We start from the raw sequence: 15,667 nt of genomic DNA, 5'->3' as shown, positions 1-15,667 counted from the left end.
AAGGTCATGAAAAGACTTGAAAATTAGAGTTAAACCAAAAGAAAGCACACACATTTGTACAGCGCCTTTGGAACAACCGAAAGTGCTTTATAGTCAATGAAATACTTTCAAAGTGTAGACACTGTCATAAGGTAGCCAGTGAGGCAGCCAAATTGTGCATTGAAAGATCCCACAAACATACAGTAAGTGACCAGATGGTCTGTTTTAGTGATGTTGCTTGAGATATAAATATCACCCTGGACAACTACAACATTTTTCTCCTAATTACTCACTCCCATTACCCCTAAGTGAAATTCTCACTCCCTCATCACTTTCATAACAGCAGCCTCTGTTCAATTAAGATTTTTTCCTCTATTAAGCTATGAGAAAAGTATAGAGTTTCCATTTTTAGCAAAACATTATTCTCTTAAATGCAGAGCAGGCCGCCTAAAAGAATTTTGGTGTTTTAATTTCGAACCCTATCTCCCAGTTCAAATGGGTAGATTCTAGTGTTTGGGAGCTCCCTCCCTGGATACATTACGCTGAACTACAGGCTTTGCTCCTGTGTGTGCTGAGCGCCACCTACTGGCTTAGCATTGTGCTTCTCCCACAATTGACAATTAAGCAAAAGAAGGCCAAGGTGACCCTTCCAGCAGAATTTTTGAATGCTTAAACATGCATTAACCCAGCAGCTCAAAGTGGATTTTCTTTTTCGAGAGCATAGTGTTGTCTGATGGTTAGATTCTCAAAGGTGGTAATCAAAGATATTTGATGGACTGGACTGTGTTTCTATGCATACAGGACAGTGCCGTGGAAAGGATTTGTAGCCCAGAAGTTATTACAGACAATATTACTGCATGAACACTCCACACCTTTGCCTAACATTCCTCGATCGTCACGGGCAAAACCGCATCATAGCATGAGATAACAGAATGACATACAAACAGGTTAAAAGCTGGAATAATAGAGCACAGAGGGAGACTGTTCAGCCCATTGTGCCCATGCTGGCTCTTTTAAAGAGCTATCCACACTCCTCTGCTCTTACCCCATAGCCTTTCTTTTTCAAGTATACATCCAATAGTGTCATGCAACGGAATGAGGTCTAATAGAGAGGGTGTTATAACTGACACAGGACCACATATTCTGGCAAGGCTGATGCTAAGGACCTTAGAATGAGGGCAAGGAGTAACAGAGAGGGAGGAAAGGAAGGAAGCTGAGGATTGGGGGATGGCGTGGGTAAAGGATAGAGGGAGCAGCTGACGGGATAAAGCAAAATATTTATTTGTTAAATCGATTTTTGAGTTTATGTTCTTTAACAAAGTGTCTATCTAATTCCCTATGGAAATTGCAGCAGAAAGTTTTATTCTAGCCAGGCTACAATAAGATCGAATAAACAGATGAGTATTTATACAAGAGCTTAGGGCAGTATGAACACAACAATAAGATAAACACTTCAACAGACAAACTGTGAGAGATGAAGGATAGTCAACATCTTTATTTTATAACTTAGCCTTCGAGCAGTGCTTGAAGCTTATTTAAACGTCTGGAGCCTGAATTCCACTGGTGCCTCATTTCTAGGTTTGTATGTTTCAGTATACTGCGCAGTCCTATCTCACACACACACACAATCCTATCTCAGGCACAGAACAGCTGGACGTCTCCCATTGAATTTCCCTCCCAGCGATGAGACAGTTAATTTCAATCACTGCAGCACTGCTCATAGGCCAGTGTCCCTAGACTGTGGATGTGAACATCATTGGTAAGGCCAGCAATTCTTGCCCATCCTTAATTGCCCCCGAGAAAGCAGCAGTGAGTTGCCTTCTTGAATTACTGCAGTCCGTGTAGTGTAAGTAAACCCACAGTGCTGTTGGGAGGGAGTCCTAGGTTTTTGACCCAGCAAATTGAATTTCAATTCCAATTCTCTTAGTGGTGCACTAAGGCAAACTTAGCTCATTATTCCTGGAATAGGCTGTTAGCCCATTGCCAGAGGTCCATAGCTTAAGTGGTGCAACTCCACATCCAGCATGACTGAGCAGGCATCTCTTCCACTTACCGCCAGCCATTAGCGTACTGGAAGGATTTTGCAGGTTGATACTCAATCTGTTTGGCCATGTTATGAATGCATCTTCCTTGTTCATCAAACTTTGGGATGGGACTCAAACCTGGAGCTTCTAGGTCAGAGGCAGGACCTCCAACAGTGAAGTGAAGGAACAGCGATATAGTTCCATGTTAACATGGTGTGTGACTTGGAGGGAAATGTAGTGGTGATTCCATGTTTCAGTTGCCCTTGTCCTTCTAGGTGGTAGAAGTCACAGGTTAGGAAGATGTCTCAAAGGAAGCCTGCCAAGTTGATGCAATGCATCTTGGAGATTGGACACACTGCTGCTACTGTGAGCCATTTGTAGAGGGAATGAATGTTTAAGATGGTAGATGGGGATGGGGAAGTGATGGCCTAGTGGCATTATCATTAGACTATTAATCCAGAAACTCAGCTCATGTTCTGAGGCTGGGGTTTGAATCCCGCCATGGCAGATGGTGGAATTTGAATTCAATTTTTTTTTTAAATCTGGAATTAAGAATCTATGATGACCATGAAACCATTGTCAATTGTCAGAAAAACCCATCTGGTTCAGTAATGTCCTTTAGGGAAAGAAATCTGCCATCCTTACCTGGTCTGGCCTACATGTGACTCCAGATCTACAGCAATGTGGTTGACTCTCAACTGCCCTTGGGCAACTAGGGATGGACAATAAATGCTGACCAGCCAGCGATGCCTATGTCCCACGAATGAATAAAAAATGGGATGCCAACCAAATAGTTTCTTCGTCAGTGTTGTTGGAGCTGTGCTCATCCAGATAAGTGCAATGAGTACTAAAGTAAAGTTTATTTATTAATCACAAGTAAGGCATTACATTACATTAACACTGCAATGAAGTTACCGCGAAATTCCCCTAGTCACCACACTCCGGCACCTGTTTGGATCAATGCACCTAACCAGCACGTCTTTCTGACTGTGGGAGGAAACCGGAGGAAACACACGCAGACACGGGGAGAACATGCAAACTCCACACAGACAGTGACCCAAGCCGGGAATCGAACCCAGGTTCCTGGCGCTGTGAGGAAGCAGTGCTAACCACTGTGCCACCGTGCTGCCCTAGTGAGCAGTGAATTGGTGAGTAAGTGTTGCATGATAGCACTGACAATCATACCCTTCCATTGCTCGTTTACTATATGAGACTAGACTGTTTGGACAGTAATTGGTTGGGTTGTTGGATTTGTTCTGTTTTTTGTGGACAGGACCAACGCAGGCAATTTTCTATATAAAATAAAAGCAAAATACTGCAGATGCTGGAAATCAGAAATAGAAACAGAAAATGCTGGATAAACTCAGCAGGTCTGGCAGCTTCCTTGGAGAAAGAAATAGAGTTACCTTCTACAGAATCGAAGAGGGATAGAAATGTAATGAATTATACAGGTGGTGTGGGGTGGGAGGGGGTGGGGGTGAGGCAAAATGGAAGGTCAAGATTAGGCTGGAGCTAAGGAGAGATTGACAGAAGACAAAGGGGGTGTTAATGGTGCCAGTAAGGACTGAAATGTGTTAATAGTGGCATAAAGGTAAAATAGCAGGATGTGTTTATAGGCGAACAAAGGTGAGTAGGAGCAAAACTGAACAACAAGGGGCAGGTGGTCATGTGGTGGAGGAGTGGGGCTGTGTTACGGTAAGTCAAGAGAATCAAAAAACAAAAACGGGGGGGGGTCAAGACAGAGGGGAAAGTTCACAATCTGAAGTTGTTAAACTCAATGTTGAGTCCAGAGTTGTAACATGCCTAATCGGAAGATGTTGTTCTTCCAGTTTGTGTTGGGCTTCACTGGAGCATTGCAGCAGGCCAAGGGTGGACATGTGGATATGAGAACGAGACGCTGAGTTGAAATGGCAAGTGACCGAAAGGCTGGGGGTCATGCTTGCAGATGGAGTGAAGGTGTTCCATAAAGCGGTCTCCCAGTCTGTGTTTAGTTTCCCAAACATAGAGCAGTGAATACAGTGGGCCGAATTGAAGGAGGTGCAAGTGAAATTCTTTACATTGTCAGTAGGTGCCTGTCTGGAAAGGAAACACCTTCCCTACAGGTACCAAATTGAAACCCCTTCACAATAGAAAGGCCTATCTCAGGTTATTCCTCAAACTCCTCTTCGATGTTGCCAGAATTCGATGACTGTTCCAGTCAAATATGCTTGTTGACACTTAGGCTTCGACTTTTGTTGGGTGCCGTGTGTTTCGGACAGGGTGGAAAGACAAGAAGGAAACACCCATGTGGATCCTTGTGTTGCCACAAGTCTAAAGGAGTGGCCCTCAGCGTAAAGCTGGACTGGGCATGTACTTTGGCATCTGATGCTAGCACAGAGAGAGAGAGAGAGAGGAATAACTAGGATGTAAAACCATGGGCACTGGGCAAACAAATTCCTGATGCACCTCTCAACTGCCAGAGGCCAGAAGGAAAATGTGCACATGCCCACAACAAAGGAAACAATGAAAAGACTTGATTACACTTGAGTGCATATCCTTCCATTCTTATTTGTATTAGAAACTCCCAGTTGCATTAAAGTGCACTAATCTTTCGAAGGTTAATTTATTCATAGATGTCTTGACAGAGATGTATGACTGAACCACCATCCCAGGAGAGCACAGCAATGCAAAGCTGAATCACAGAAACCAGCCTTTTCACAAACCGATCCTTGGGATTTTGTCGCAGATGCATTCAGAGATATTTACAATTGAACCCAGTAGGAAGTTGACAACCCAAGCCCTAATTTCAGATGCTATAGGGGTATTTGTGATCCCCAAGATATGAACATTGTTGTGGAGTGAACTTGGACTTGGCTGGTATCACATTCAGTGCACACCCCATATTCAATGGAACTGAACATCATGGGTGATGTACACATAAAATACCTTGAATCATAGATTGCATTTCCTACAATGCAGAAAGAGGCCATTCAGCCCATCGAGTCCGTACCGACTCTCTAACAGAGCATCTTACCCAGGCCCTATCCACGTGACCTCACGTATTTACCATGGCAAATCCCCCTAACCTCCACATCTTTGGACACCAGACAATTTAGCATAGCCAATCAACCTAACCTGCACATCTTTGGACTGTGGGAGGAAACCGGAGCACCCGGAGGAAACCCATGCAGACTCGGGGAGAATGTGCTAACTCCACACAGACAGTGACCCAAGGCTGGAATCAAACCTGGATCCCTGGCCCTGTGAGGCAGCAGTGCTAACCACTGTGCCACCCTTATAGCAGGCACCCAATGCAATACCACTTGATTTGCCTCTGTGCCCATGTTTAAGTACTGCTCCCCCCTCCACGTGGTCACAGAGTCACTTTGACTTTAAGTGATTGTGTAAAATGGATGATTTCAGTGTAATCAGTCATTGAAGTCAATGCAAATGAAAATTGCAAAAGACACACAGCAGAGAGCTGATCTCAGATGTCTTGGTTCACACCATTTCCCAAAGTCAAAATGATCTCTCCCACCCCCCGCAAATTCTACTCCCTGCTGCCCCCCCCCCCCACCTCCCCCCAGCCCCCTCCCCCCATCGACCCACTAGCCATACAGAGGCCATTGTCTCAAGCTTAGGCATGAAATCAGAAGGGTTTAGACTTTGCAAAGTTTGTGTCAGAGCCTAATTCTGGAAGTTCCAGCACCCACCATTTTCACCTTGGGTGGAGGGATGGAGGCAAGTTGTAATTTGCACATCTGTGGTCCATGGAGGCAGCTTGGCATGTAAAAGTGCAGCTGCATTCAAACATATCCAATTTTTATTACTGGGATTTCCAAAACATAACATGCAAGCTTTAGACATTTAAGCAAAAGGTCAAAAGTTTCTTCAGTCAGAGAGTGGTGAATCTGTGGAACTCTTTGCCACAGAGGGCTGTGGAGGCCGGGTCATTGAACATCTTTAAGACAGAGATAGATAGGTTCTTGATTAATAAGGGGATCAGGGGTTATGGGGAAAAGGCAGGAGAATGGGGATGAGAAAAATATCAGTCATGATTGAATGGCAGAGCAGACTCGATGGGCTGAGTGGCCTAATTCTGCTCCTATGTTTTATGGTCTTATGGTCTAAGTATTTGAATGATTATAAATGTATTGAATGGGTGTTTTATGAATGGCAGTATTTGTTTTGCAATAGTGGAGTCATCAATAGCTTCTCAGAACTCTATTTTATCTCACCATAGCTTCTGAGATTTGCCCATGGTGGATACTGGGTGAGTTGGATTGTAGGGTGTAAGGGCAAAGGGTGAGGTGGGGGTGATAAAAGATCATGAGGATTTGTGGGGTATCATGGATTGGCATGAGTTGGCACTGTTGATAAAGGAGCAGTAAAGGACCATGGGCGTGAATGGAAGAGCATAATTTGGCATGAGGACATTAGCGGCTATTGAGGCTGGTTGGGGGCATGAGGTAACATGAATTGGTATGGGGAGTTTGAGGGGGGTGAAAGGGCATGAGGAGTGAGGACTAGAAGGCTGCTTTTGTTTTACAGCTGAGATCGGCCTTTTAAACAGGCTGCCTCTGCCCCCGACATCTCTGTGGCTGTCTGCACACTGTCTCCAGGGAGACCAGGCCCAACCTCCGTGAGTGCTCACTCCCCAAAACAAAAATCTGAATACTTGAGCACTTTCTCCCGAGTCAGAATTTTCCCAATTCTGCGAAAATTTGTCCCTTAGAGGCACATAGATGACGAGTAAGAGGGTGAAAGAATCATTTATTTTTGAGTACACAGGATCGTGAATAAATGGAATGAACTATCAAAGGAAGCAGATTGAAAAGAAATTGGATACGTAACTGGAGGTGTATGTGAGGTTCAGTGCATTGTAGCACTGGTGACAATACTGGGGCCAACCAGTTGCATCACAGGGCCCTATTTTACCATTTTGATTCGAAGCGCTGGGCAGACTTGAGTGTTTCAGGTCTGGCTTTTAAACCCGTTCTCAAGCGCCCCCATACGCACTCTGCCTGCAAAAATATCAGCGATTCTGAATCACGCTGCACAAGCCTGTGGGCGTGGCTTAATGCGCCCAGAACCCTGCAGCTCCGACCACCGCTTCCAACTGTGCATGCGCAGAAAACAAAATGATAGAATGCTGCTCCCCTGCTACATCCCTACCAGGCCGGATAATGCCTCCTCCTGGCCCCCACAGACATTGCCCCACCCCCCCCCAACATTAGTGACCCGTTATCCCCCCACTCCCACACCACCCAGACCAATCATAGGCCCCTCCCCTCTCCCCCCCCCCCCCCCCCCCCCCCGATTGATCTCAGGTAGAGTGGCAGCGGAACCCCTTCCCCCACATTGATCTCAAGCAGAGTGGCAGCAGACCCCCATTCCTTCTCACTGATCTCAGGCAGAGTGGCAGCGGACCCCCCTTCATCCCCCCCACAGCCTCCCCCACCCCCACCGACCTCAAGCAGAGAACCGATGACACTCGGCACCTACCTCCTCACTAACTGGAGCGCCCGAATTGGACTTTTGTGGAGCAAGTCTGTTTCGCGCCGATTCTGGATGGGCGAACGTGGTGGTAAAGGGGGAAGTGCCGGTAAGGTTGGGCGTGCAGCCCATGAAGTCAATTTAAATGCATGCAAATGCATTAAAATGGCCGTCGCACCCATTTCGGTTGTGGTCCCGATCGCAGCCATTTTCGGGGCTTGGCAAAGGGGGAACTGGTGTGGAGGCGGGCACGGATTGCGCTACTCGCCTCATGCCCGACTTTGCCAAGTTTCCGCACCCGAAAAGGGGGGCAACACGATGGTGAAATTGGGCCCATCTTGTCCAGTACTGTGCAAATGTGTCAGCCATGTCTTTGTGGCAAAAGTCTCACCCCTGAGTCAGAAGGTTGTGGGTACAAGTTCCACTCTGGAGACTTGAGCACATAATCCAGGCTAGCATTCCATTGCAGCGCAAATGGAGCTCTGTAATGTTGGAGATGCCATCTTTCAGATAAGACTTTGGATGATTTCCTCATCAGGTGGATGGGAAAGATCCCAGGGTACTATTTCAAAGAGGAATCAGTGAGCTCCCCCCAGTGTCCTGGCCAATAGTTATCCCTTACTGGTTGCAGAGTGCTTTGGGAAATCCTTGGACATTCCCAATCCAAATGCTGGGTCTCTAAAGTGAGTGCCTTTGAACAGGGGATCTCCTCTGGGAGCTTGCCCGAGTTTGGTTGCTGTGCTCCCCACATTGTGAGCCCCCTCACCAGCCACTGAGTTAAGACCAGCAGCAGAAGAATGAGGTCCTTAAGTGACTCTTCCCCTATTTAAATATCTCCCACTATCAAACTCACCATGAGGGTGAGCACAAAATTACAACCTATGATATCCTACATACATTTTAAGCAAGTCACTGGGTAATGAAGAGGAGTGGGAACCTTGTTTTTTTTTCTCTGTCCTCGTGGCCTAAGGGCCTGGAGGTTAATTGTAGCGCTCCTAATCCCTGTCTCAGCCAAGCTCAGCTAACTTCGCACAGTCTGGGGTTTGAACCAGTGACCTTTTCGGTCTGGAATCGTTATTTTTCTTAATGGAACGAACACGGAAAGTGAGTTATCCCATATTCCTGATGTCCAAATGAGGCTTGAAAGGGCACATTATGCTTCCATCTCTTACCAGCTATCCACGTGAATGTGTTTGTAGCCCAGGCTCTATATCAGCTGGTGTATCTCATCAATATTGCTCAGCACTGTCTCACAGTGTTCGCACAACTCTCCCGGTATAAAATAAGAGACTCCAAGGGACTAAAACAAATACATTTTTAAAAAATGAAGTCATCAAAATATTTTAACCAGCATCGTTGGAGCTGAGCTATAGGTGAATCCAGAAACATGGTACAGGGCTGGCACGGTGGCACAGTGGTTCGCAGCCTCACAGCACCAGGGACCAGGTTCAATTCCCGGCTTGGGTCACTGTCTGTGCGGAGTCTGCACGTTCTCCCCATGTCTGCGTGGGTTTTCTCCGGGTGCTCCGGTTTCCTCTCACAGTCCAAAGACATGCTGGTTAGGTGCGTTGGCCATGCTAAATTGACCCTCAGTGTACCCGAACAGGCGCCGGAGTGTGGCAACTAGGGGATTTTCACAGTAACTTCATTGCCTACTTGTGACTAATGAATAAATTTTAACTTTATTTTTTAGACTTTGAGCCTTAAAGAGAACATCAGGAAATCACTGCCCGTGAATTTCCACTCAGTCAATTTGCCCATTATTCCATTATTTTTGCTATGCACTCCCAGCATGCAAGGCTCGGTCCCAGGAGTTCTCATTTGTAACATCTACCTTCAGATGGCTCCTAGTACAGTAGAATTTTTATTCTCTTAAGAATCATTTAAATCTAATCTTGAACAGGAAGTGACTCACAAATGGGTGAGTTATCCAAGGATGAAGTCGGGGGGGGCGGGGGGGGGGGGGGGGTGTGTGGTTCAGTTAGCACACCCGAACATAAGGCAGCAGTTTTAGGAGAAGATAATTGAGGGCAATGGGGAAGTAGAATAAACTCATATAAACAACCCCAAAAACATTTATCGCCTTTCAATCTGAACAGTTGTCGTGACCACAACCCTAATAAACCTACATCTTCTCAGTTTGTCTTTTGTACTTTGATAATTTCATCATTGGAACAGTACATGTTTAATGTGGTACCAACTCCAGTGAAAATAGTTCCATAATTTAACTGTAAATGCATGGCACCCCTCGAGTGACATCAAGGTACTTGAGGCTTCATTAGGAATAAAGGGTATTTATTGATAGAGGAATCAGGTACGGGGATAGCAGTCAAGGCTGCCTTGGGGCAGAGCCCCAGTTCTTACATGCTTACTACATGGCAGCTCAATGATTCTGCACAAGGGAAGACTCCACCCTGTGATTGGTCCCACAAGCCAGCTGACCCTCTTCTGCTGTGCTGTCTTAAAGAGACAGACCCCGCAATCATCACATTAACCAGCTCCCTCTGTGATTCCCTCTTGATTCCAAGACCGGTGCAGCACCATGAAGACAGGCCAACGTTGTCATCTCAGTCAGACTTCCTCCAAAGATCACATTGCTGGTGTGTCTATGTCGAGCTGAAATCTCAGTCCCATCACAACTAGAATGAATTGACAGCAAGTGGTGCAAGGAGAGATTTTTTTGTCATCATTTGCCACTTGGCCTTCGGAGTCAGCTGTTGGAGGCAGGGCTGCAACATAATGGGCTGGTTGTCACATATATCACTAGGATACTCCTGTGTGTCAGTTATGGTTCAGTTGGTAGCGCTCTTGCCTCTCAGCCTTCAAGTCATACTCAAGAGACTTGAGCACCCAATCATGGCTGACACTCCACTGCAGCACTAAAGGACTTTTGGAGGAACTGTTTTACTAATGAGATATTAACCCAAGATCCTGTCTGTTTTCTCAGGTCTCTGCAAAAATTTCCCAACACACTGTTTCAAAGAAAATCAGCAGAGATAGAAATACAGAAATGCTGGAAATACTCAGCAGATCAGGCAGCATCTGTGGACAGAGAGATCATTAACATTTCAGGTTAATGGCCTTTCTTCAGATTTCCTGCCGTCGCACTATTTTGTTTTTGTAAAAGCAAACAGAGTTCTCGGTGTTCAGCTGAACATTTAACTCTCAAATAACAACATTAAAACAAATTTATTGCATTGCTGTTTCGGGGATCTTGCTGTTCGCAAATCAGCTGCTGAGTTTCCTGTGTTACAGCAGCTACAACTGTAAAGCATTTTGGGATGTCCTGAGGCTGTGAAGACGGGATAAAATGAAAGTTTTTCTTTACTTTACGCTCTGCTATACATTTTCACCTCTCTGGTGGAGGCTGCATTATTCACACCTGCAAACCTGAGGTCAGACCCTCGTCTGGTGTTTCAATAATTCGCACCATCTGTACGCTTAACAAGTGAAGGCCATGATATTTCAGCGGAACTGGGATGGGTGGGTGGGACAGACGGAGCCAGCTCCTGACCTCCTCCAACTGCCCCACTACACCATGAAGTATATTTTCTCAAGCCAAGTAAAGTGCTCAGTGATGGTTGGGTGTACTTGTTTTTGGCTGATTAAATTCCAACATTGCTAATGTAAACCCTGTATTAGCAGAATGGAATGCAACAACTGAGGGGAAAATGGTGCCTGGATACATTTCTCGTTTATTTGGATTTTTTTTCATGTAAGACGGCTGAGAGTCTAAGAAAATATTTTTCTATTTTCACTGAACTTTTCTTCATAATAGAGTATGTAATTTGGATAGGCAAGATCCTCTCATGCGGTTATTAGTGTTACTTGCTTTTCAAAGCTCGATTAGGGGAAGTGTTGATGGCTCAGTGACTAAGTGCCAGAGAATCCCAAATTCAGATTATTGTCTTGTCTTGAGTTGCTCAATCTCAAGCATGCAAGGTGGTGGAGGGGCGAAGAAGCAACATTTTAATTGGTCTCAGTACCTCTGGGTTGTAGTGGCAAATCAGCCATCTCTGTTTTTCTGATTCATCTTCAGTGGGCCATGCTGGGAAATGAATTCATATTGACGTTGGGTAAGGGTGAGAGTTGATTAGGCTCTGATGTTCTGCACACCCTTCCCTCCCCCCTCAGCCTGATGGACTTTGTGCCAATGCCCACTGTTTGGATGCACAGACGAAGAAGACTGCTCCTTTAGACAGAGTAATCAGTGTCACCTGAACCTGTGCCACACCCAAGCATGAATCTTGAGAAATGAAGAAAAATTGCTGCAATTGGCTCACAATTCAACTGTACAGCATAAGAAACAAGTGAAACAGGATACACCGCCTGCCTAGGCCTCAAAGTGTTAATGAAGTTTGAGAGGAAGCTCCACCATACCTCATAAATCCAAGGATTTCTTTGCAAGAAGTCTTTCCCGTGGTGTGCTTCGACTGCAAGTGGCCGCTCTGAGTTCCTGGACTTGTACACCAACAGCTTGTAAAATTGGCCTGCGACATCTGAGAGGAATTAGCAGCCCAGATCTGGCAGAGTTAGAGCTAAAAGTGTCAGTAGTCCAGTCCAGCACCCTGCAGACAATCACAGGCCTCTGTCACTGCTGCATCGAATTTGATACAACCCATGCCAAACCTGGAACTGATTCTTTTTTGTTACCTTCTCTTAGCTGCTCTAATGAGGATGGGTAACAACGCAATTGTTGACCTGCCCATCGCTCCCGTGGGGCACTCCCTCAAACGCAAACCTCATGCCTCATTGCTTAAGTGACTCCATGTGGGGTTAAAGAAAAAAATCAGAATTTGTCAAAAGCAAATAAATATAATTATCAAAACTTGGCAACCCCACAGGGCTGCCTGGCTAAGCACAAATGACAAGAGGTGTGCAGGGCACAAATGTATCGATAATGCAGAGCAGGACAGAATTAAACATTCTTTTGTTGTCCTGTGTTCAGGAATCGACTGATGTTTTCCTTTGCATCAATCATTTCTGTCATAACTCCATATCTGTTACACTTAAGGACTTGTCAAGCCTATCGTTACTTAATTTGTCTGTTTTTTTTTACAGCATTTTCAAATACTGCACACATGATTGACTTTTCTGTAAGAGAAGAGGGAGAAGTAAAGTTTATGGCAAATCAAAGCTTCCACGCTCTGAAGTTTTTTTTTCAGGCCAGGCCTATGTTCAGCTATGCCTTCAATTAACATCATTCTGCTAAATCCTTCATGTCAGCCCAGGGCAGTGAATGAAAACCTCTTCCTTCTTGTTTCAATCTTTCGCCAAGTCCATTTGCCTTGAGCTCATCTAATTGAAAGTGATCTTCGGTACGAGCCCCCTCCTGCCTAATCCTTGTCTGAAGGAACTCACATGGTCCTCATTATAGCCACACCGGTCTCTTTTATTCAATTTCTCATTCGTTTCTGCCAGATGCATTTTTTAAGATGACATTATTAACTCCATGCTCGTGAGTTCCTGTCCACAACACAGGCCAATAGATGTTATCAAGCAGCATTGATGTATACAGTTACCTCTCAAGTATTCTATAGATTACGTTTTGTGCAAAAGGCAATTGAGGGCTTTATAACTTTAATAAAACTGAAACCGAAACGCACATTTATGTAAACAGTAATATAGAAGAGTGTGACTGTGTACCTTGGGTTTTAGCAATACGGGATGCAGTCTGATGTGTGTAATGGACATTTACAAGAAGGGACCCAAAGGGATTTCAAATCGTATTGTGGTGAAGGCTGTTTTGCAACTTTGGAATTGTCTTTTGCCAAAATGTTAGCAGATTTTTATTTGAACAGTGAAGCAATTCATTGGGCAAAATAGGCAGTCTGTTGAGGGGCACTTTCTTTACAGCTGAAGAATAATGAGAGGTTTAAGAGCTGTTGGTGCTGGATATAGATGTCTATTGTAGTCTGTGAAGCAACTATGAGAAAGCACCAAGGACGTGCCCTCTTACACCTTAATTCGTTTACTTTCTGAGTGTTCCAAACAAAACACCAATAACCAAGATCGAAACTGACGGGGAGGCATCTATGATGTAACGTTACTTGGTTGCTCAGTAAGGAGAGACAAAAAGGCATTCAGGAGAATTATAATGATTGAGCCGTTGCATTGTAAAATGAGAAGGATCAGTGAGCAAAGGACTGGGAGGGAGATAGAATCACAGAACGGTTAGAGCAAGGAGGAGGCCATTTGACCCATCAAGCCCATGCCGTCTCTCTGCAAGAGTAGTTTTAGTCCCGTTCCCTGCCCTGTTCCTGTAATCCTGCAGATATTTCCCATTCAAGTGCTTATTCAGTTTCCTTGTGAAAGGCACAATTGAATCTGCCTCCACCTTTTCAGGCACTATATCCAGGTTGTAAACACTTGCTGATGTTTCCTATATAAATTTAGTTGTTCTGCGCAGCCTGTTTTTTCCAGCTTGTGGGTCCCTTTAAATCTAGAATAAGGCCTGTGTGGTATCTTTCAGGATGCTGTGTTGCAGTTTGCCACTCACTGCGAAAACAAGTTCTTTCTCATGTCACCTTTGATCCTTTTGATGAGGGGAACTTCTTTACACAGTGTGTTGTTGTGATCTGCAAATGAACTGACTGAAAGTGTTGTGTGGACCAGATTCCAATAGTAACTGTGAAATAAGAATTGAATGCATATTTGGAAGGGAAATGTTTGTAGGTCTATGGAGTATAGAATCACTGAAGTACAGAAGGAGGCCATTTGGCCCATCGAGTACCGACCAGACAATAGGTCAGCAGTATAAAAATCAGTTTTACACAAAGTAGTGCTACTATAATATGAAACAATTCATCCTCCATAGAATTCCTACAGTGCAGAAGGAGGCCATTCAGCCCATTGAGTCTATACCGACCACATCCCACCCAGGCCCTATTCCCATAACCCACATATTTACCCTGCTAATCCCCCTGATACTAGGGTCAATTTAGCATGGCCAATCAACCTAACACGCACACCTTTGGACTGTGGGAGGAAACCGGTAGCATCCACAGGAAACCCACGCAGACATGGGGAGAAAGTGCAAACTCCACGCAGGCGGTGACCCGAGATTGAAATTGAACCTGGGTCCCTAGCACTGTGAGGCAGCAGTGCTAACCACTGTGCCACCATGTGGTTAGGGAACAAGGGAGTGGGATTAATCTGATAGCTCTTGCAAAAAAGACTAAATGGCCGCCTTCTCTGCTGTATTTTCCTCAGAGACAATGAAGAGTATGAACGCACAATAAGAAGAAAAGTTGTACAGTAAGGAGTAATGTGAGGAACTACAAAAACAGAGCGAATGGGTCTATGCTACAATGAGAAAAGGAAGACTTGAATCTACATCACAACAGGATATCTTAAAGTGCTTTACAGCCAATGAAGTACTTTTGAGGTGTAGTTACTGTTGTAATGTAGGCAATAAATACCACAGCCAATCTTAACACAGGAAAAGCCCATACACTGCAATGTGATCATGATCAGGTCATCTGTTGCTGCAGTGTTGATTGAGGGATAAATGTTGGGCAGGATACCAGAGGATAATTCCCCTTCTCTTCTTCAAAATAGTGCTTTGGGAGGGGGTCATTCAACCGCACCCCACCCCCAGAGGGAAAATCAGTCGAAAGTCGATATCACTGGAACGCTCTGGGGACAGGCTAAATCGAATGAGTGTGAGGCTTCCACTCTTCATTGGGAGGAAGTCCCACCATCAGGAGATGCCAACCAATCTGGTTAGCTCCAGCAATCCCAGCAGCACCAGAGCTCGGGTAGTGGGTTCTGCTGGGATTGTAGGAAGGAGGAGAAGAAGAATGTGGCTGCCCAGAAAGGTAAGTCCCGGGGTCCTGGGAGGGATCTGAGAGCCCAAGGGAGGGAGTACTATGGTGGGGGATGGGTTTTGAAGGGCAAGTGGTGCAGAAGGAGGGGGTGACGTCTTGGGCAGGGGGAGGGGAAGATGGTAATGCAATGAGTGCACGAAGCTCCCCAATGAGGTGATTCTCCCCCTTCCTTCCCATCCTTTCTCATCTAGACCTTAACAAACAGCCTGACTGACCACTCCTGCCTTCCTGCTCATGCCAGCTGTATTTTGGTACAAGTGTCATTCTATTCAGGTCACTCGGCTTGCTAACAAGCGTAATTGATTCCGAATTATTTATTTATATTAGGTAGACGGACTGCTAATTTTGGCACCCCCCCAC

Source organism: Mustelus asterias, chromosome 22, assembly GCF_964213995.1.
Source record: "Mustelus asterias chromosome 22, sMusAst1.hap1.1, whole genome shotgun sequence".
NCBI lineage: Eukaryota > Metazoa > Chordata > Chondrichthyes > Carcharhiniformes > Triakidae > Mustelus > Mustelus asterias.
The sequence above is the reverse complement of the archived record's forward strand: the minus strand, read 5'-3'. Positions refer to the sequence as shown.